The sequence below is a fragment of the Cnephaeus nilssonii genome, assembly GCF_951640355.1.
Source record: "Cnephaeus nilssonii genome assembly, chromosome: 13".
Lineage (NCBI taxonomy): Eukaryota > Metazoa > Chordata > Mammalia > Chiroptera > Vespertilionidae > Cnephaeus > Cnephaeus nilssonii.
The window spans coordinates 37,463,872-37,470,280 of NC_137084.1; positions in this window are offsets into that span (position 1 = coordinate 37,463,872).

Genomic DNA, 6,409 nt, shown 5'->3' on the forward strand with positions numbered 1-6,409 from the left:
TCCGAGCCTTGACTCTTGGCCACAAGTAAGGCATGTTGGAAGTTCCTTGGCCTCCTTTATCCTTATGTGGATTCCCTGTGGACGAGTAGACCAGGAATTCTCAGGGAAAGATGCGACTGATTCTGACCCTTTGAGTTCAGGATTCTGTGGCATCAGGGGGATGATCAGATGACCTTTAGTGGTCTTTTTGGCCTCTGAGAATCAGTCAGTGATTTTCTAAATTTGAAATAGAAACAGTTGGGGCCATTTAAGCTTAGGGTATCATAATCTCAATGCAGTCAAATCATTTGAATTTACTAACCAAGTAATTGCGCTTTAAACCTCAGGCTTGATAGAGGTACCTTAAAATGTCTAATGACAATGATGAGGAATCTTGAGCTCCATTAATCTTCTTTAAATGCTGCCAAGTTGATTACTCTGGTAGCCCACATCTCCTTGATATTCATTAGGGAGCTCTGGGTCTACGTTTGTGGGGCTGGTAAGGTAAGCAGGTAAGGTCAGTTCTTCCCAGAATCCTAGAATGTTCTCTCTGGGGCCTCTGATGGAGGGTGTTGGAAGAGTGTCTACCTAGGTCACAGTTCTGAAGACAGGCAGTAGCAAGAAGTAACCCTGTAGAACTGGTACCCCTCACCTTCCTTATTAGGTGTCCATCTCAAATACAGAAAGTTTAGAAAATATTGTTTTTGTCATTTGGCATTTCTATGCCGGACTTACTTGTGGAATAAACGTTTTCTGACTTTTTCTATTTCCTTGCCCTGCACAGATCCCACCTGGTAAGATTTTCTATCCCTTAGCTCAAAGTGTCTATAGAATGGATTGCTTGGTATGTCAGCTATCCTCACTCTGTGTGATAGAAATATCTTTCCAGGTTGGGGACATGGAGGAGACGAACTGGATTCCTCCCTCCTTCTGTTTCCAGGCCTCTGCATTAGCACTTTATCTGCTCAGTGTTTCTGGCTGTGTTGGGTTTATTTGTGAAATTGACATAATTAACAATAAAGTGAAACCTTCCCCTCTGTGTGCTTGTCTGATAAGATGTCTGTCCGTCGGGGCCCCGGAAGGTGGGAGCCTGGGAACAGCCGAATTGCGTGGGTGTTTGTCTCATAGGGTCTTCTGAACACTAGGCTTTGTTGCTCTCATTTCCTCTATTGCTACTGGCCCTGGAGCTCTCCCTCTTACTGCCTGTATGCCCTTGGGCAAATCAGTGGACCTCTCTGAGCTTGGTTTTGTAATCTAGAACACAAGTGATAATAATACTAACTTTACAGAATCAAATGAGATAATCCCTGTAAAGTGGTTGGCATATGGTGTTCCCTCACAGCTTTAATTCCCTCACAATATGGTGGCTCAGCAGCATGAGAACACTTACTTCTAGAAAAGGAAATACAGTCAAACCTCGTTTCTCGCAAGTCTCCCGTCTCAAACAATTGGGTTCTCATCCAAGTTGTTCACAGAAAAAAATGTCTCAGTTTTCGAACTGACAACCCTTTCAAGCTGATACCTCAGCATGACAAAAAGCTGCTCTCAGGCAACAAACTAAGGAGAGAATGCTTTTGTTGCTGATGAAATCAAAGGTTAGTACAATTTTAAAACATAAAGAGGCCATCAAGAGTGCTGATGTTGCTAAGGTTAGGAAGAGGGAGTATGGTTGATCTAGCAGAGATACTTGTGTTTGCCAGAGGAGACACTTGGAGGGCAATAGGAGTGTGGACATATGATCTCTGTACTGTGAGCCTGGATAACAGGAATTTAACTTTGCTTTCATCATTTGGGATACCTTGGGATTTCCTTATGAAATGCTGGACTCGTGGATATACTGGATGACCTTGTTCTTGGGGGGCTGCTGTAGTGGTTCTTATTTATTTTGAGAATCTGGTGCTGAGGAAGCAATTACTCAGTTTTGAAAGTTCTATAGAAATTGTCCCCCACATGTCTGAATTCCTAATAGTTTCTCTGGTATATATGAACCAGTTGGGGAATAGAAAGTTATTAAAGTGAACAGGTTTCTAGCCCTGAGCAGTGGTTAAGAGTGTTGGCCCGAGTACCAAAGGGTCTTGGGTTCTATTCCCGGTGAAGGGCATGTGCCTGGGTTGCTAGTTCAATCTGTATCCTGGTCAGGGCACCTGCAAGGAGGCAACGAGTTAATGTCTCTCTCACATCATGTTTCTCTCTCCCCCTCTCTCTCTTCCACTCTTTCTAAAACTCAATGGAAATATCCTAGTGTGATGATTAACAAAACAAAACAAAAAAGTGAACAAGTTTCTAAAAGACCAGTTAGACCACAGGGGTGTGTGAAGAGGGCCTGTTCTAAGATCTGAAGAGGGGCAGCCCGCCTGAGAGGAGGTTCCAGCCTCAGTAAGGGGTGAGGGGAAGGGTAGGAGTTGAAAGGAATGACAAAGGAAATATGGGGTGGGAATCCCTGCATCAGCCTAAGTTGACTCCACCACTGGGATTCAGATCTCTGTGTGTATACCAGAAGCTCATAGGGTGGGCCAATTGGAGCCTATGTGTTTGAAGGACTGGGAAGCATCCTGAGAAGACCAAGCCAATCAGACATGTCTAACACCTTCCACATTCTCACTCTCAGATGATGACCTTGCTTTCTACTTCATTTGTGAAATAATCAGAGCATTTACCATTCCCACCACATCTACCCTCTAACCAGCATCTGTATACAAATATTCAGCTTTTCCCTTCTATTACTGTGTTACCATAGCACAGTATCCAAATACTGTATAACTTACTGTCCGAGTTCCCCTCTGGAATCTTAGATCCGAGTGGATAATGAGTTTTGTCTTTTTTATACACTGATGCATATCTGGTACCTATAGCAGTGTTTAGCATGTAAGTGTTGAACAAATACTTAAATGAACACTGGCTACTAGACCAGCAGGCAGGAGTATAGAGAATTTTTCTCCAGAGAAACTTACCTCTCCTTCCAAGAGAAAAGCCTTATCTACCTGGACAGTTGGGGATCTCCTTGAGTGCCCTAAGTGTTTTGTTTTTTTTTCAAAGCAATTTGAAATAAATTTTCTTTGAAAGTATTTTATGGGACTGACCCAGCACATAATATATATACATTGTGTGTGTGTGTGTGTGTGTGTGTGTGTGTGAGAGAGAGAGAGAGAGAGAGAGAGAGAGGAACTAAAGTTTCACAAAATAATTTCCTTTCATGTGTGATGTGTTCTAATGTAGTATTTTCTATTCTATTCTACTGTTTGGGGGAGGGGGTGGAAGACTGGCTGCAACTGATTACATTGATTTCGCAAACCACTAATGGGGTTTCAACCAGAGTTTTAAAAATACTATACTACAAGCCCTGTCTATGTACATAGAGCTTCTAGTCTATGTTCTAATGCCTCACTCTTGCATATGCATGGATAGCCAGGGATCTCCAACATTTAAGAAATGTCTTAAATGAGTTTTTACTCAGCCTTGAAGAGTAGAAAAGACAGAAACACTGAAAAACTCAGACGATTCAAGAAACAAATCACTAGAAATGTCCTCAGAGAAATAAGATATTAAAGCACACAAATGGAACAGAATGCTATTGGGCAGGGGGAAGGATGGACACGAAAGTGCTCTAGTAACTTTAAAATATGATAACAGAAATGTAAAAATTCAAAATAAGAGTTGGAATATGGAAATATTTCAGGAAAAAAAAGTAGGACTTGGGGAAGAAATTATAACGTATTCTAGGACAAAAACCATGCAGTAGGCTTAGAGAGCAGCCTGTCCAGAAGGAAGGAGGAGGATTCCTGGAGGGTCGTTTCCAATTTAAAAATTAAACTGATAAGTTACTTGATGTTTTTGAGTGTATTGAGAGGCAGGTTTGGGATAAATTATAGGTACTTGAATACTAGGTAATTAAGAAAGCAGGGGAAAGGAGGCAATGGCTAACTTCAATTTAAAAAAGGAAATGTAGCCCTAGCTGGTTTGGCTCAGTGGATAGAGCATCAGCCTGTGGACTGAAGGGTCCCGGGTTCAATTTCGGTCAAGGACACATGCCTGGGTTTCCTGCTCCATTCCCAATAGGGGGCGTGCAGGAGGCAGCCAATCAATGATTCTCTCTCATCACTGATGTTTCTTTCCCTTCCTCTCTGAAATCAATAAAATAATATATATATATATATATATATATATATATATATATATATATATATATTTAAAAAGTAGGAATACTTTTTTTTGTCAAATCTTCACCCCATTTTTATTATTATTATTTTTAATTTATTGATTAAGGTGTCACATATTTGTCCTCATCCCCCCATTCCCATCCCACACCCCTCCCCACGGATGCCCCAACCCCCTGTTGAACTTAACCATTAGTTAGGCTCATATGCATGCACACAAGTCCTTTGGTTGATCTCTCCCCCCTCCCCCCACCCTCCCCTATCCTCCCTCTGAGCAAAAAGTAGGAATACTTTTTAAAAAGGAAATATATTATTACTAATTGTGTCAATTATTAATAATTGGTACACAGTCATAATATAAAGAATTGTGATTTACCTAAGTAAGGTGATATAGATATATTGAGGGATAGAAGATGAAGAAATAATATGTTTATGAGAGTGTATTAGAGCATAAACACATAGATGATTTTTATAGGTAGTAAAATAATAGACCAAACTGGAAAAAAAAAATCAAGAACAGTATAAGGATGTTGCTAAGAAATATGAAGATAAATCCCAGAAGAGAGAGCTAAAAGATAAGTATCTGCATAGTAGAAATTGATTGTGTAACAAGGTTGGTTCAGGGTCTGCTGTGAAATACTATTTGATTTTTTTAAATGTTCTATACTAGTAAAAATAAAAATGAATAAAAATAATGTAGTATTTATTTGAAAATCTTAGTGGTCAGAAAGGATGTACTGTTTTTCTTAAGTATTTCTTTAAGACACTGGGAAACCAACAATACTGATTTGGCACTCCTCTGAAAGAAACTTTAAAAATTATCTCTGCTTTGGTACTAAATTTGTGTTGCTTTGTTATTTGGGGGGCTGCAGTAACTTGTCAGCAATAGGGACACCAAAATCTCCAGGAACAGAGAGATAATATCCTGACCTCATACATTGTTGTCATAGTGGGCACAAGCAAGTGATAGCATGGCACACAGGCAGCAGAGGGCAGAACATCTAACTAAAAGGGCCAAGTGATGCACATGGTAAAAGAGAGGACTCATGATATGCTCAGAAATAACTGGAAGAACTGTGTGTGTGTGTGTGTGTGTGTGTGTGTATGCGCATGCATGAGGGCATGCACACGTATGTCCTGCCACAACCACTAGAGGCACAATCCAAGTAACCATCATTGATGCTGTTCGTGACTTCATCTGTTCTCAGGCACTGGTGTGGCCTGGGAAAGTGCTGGGTAGGTCAGAAAGGATGGGGTAGAGAAGTTAACTGTCCAATGAAGTTAATTTCATATTTCTTAACAGTCTAGAGCAGTGGTCGGCAAACTGCGGCTTGCGAGTCACATGCGGCTCTTTGGCCCCTTGAGTTTTTAGCAAAGGCCAGCTTAGGAATATCCTAATTAAGTTAATAACAATGTATCTACCTATATAGTTTAAGTTTAAAAAATTTGGCTCTCAAAAGAAATTTCAATCGTTGTACTGTTGATATTTGGCTCTGTTGACTAATGAGTTTGCCGACCACTGGTCTAGAGAGCTATTTGACCACTGAAGATAAAGCTGGCAAAACCTTGGTCCCAGATACATCAATTGTCATTTCTGCTTCCTAACCTTCAGACTTTCACACTTAAATTTAGAGAAGGCTCTTTTTACTCTCGACCATCCCCCTCCAGGGAATTTTTCAGGCCTCAGGAAGAAGTGAGCGGGCCCAGCTGGGCCTGTGTCACTCCTTACTAGGTAAAAGGAATAAAGTAGGGAAACCTAGTCCCAGGGAAGCAAAGAAAAGGGAAGGGGGAAAGTGGGCACTAAGGCCTGCTTTGCCTGTAAATAGAACAACTCCGATGTTACTTGCCATTTGGGACTTAAAGGGGCCAAATATATTTGGTGCAATATCAGACATGTTCTTGTGTTAAACTCTAGCATCGAGAATCAAAGGAGAAAAAAATATATAATCAAAGGAGAAAAAAATCGTAAAAATGCTCTGGTAAAACATTTCCACAAATAGGAGGCCACCTTTTAAAAAGGTTTATGAAAGAAACACGGGTATTCCATGGGAGCAGAATTTGAAATCCATAAAGACTTCAATCTCATATTGAACCAAGAATGAGAGGCCCAGAAAAAGGAAGTTTTGTCCAAGGTCATTCAGCAAATCCGTAAGGGGTTGTGATGAACCCTGTACCCTTTAAACTATTATCTCCACTGAAGGAAAAAATATTTTAATTGAGGACACTGTGCCATCTCCAAGGTCCTAAATTACCTGCGGAGGATGACCCCCTGGAAA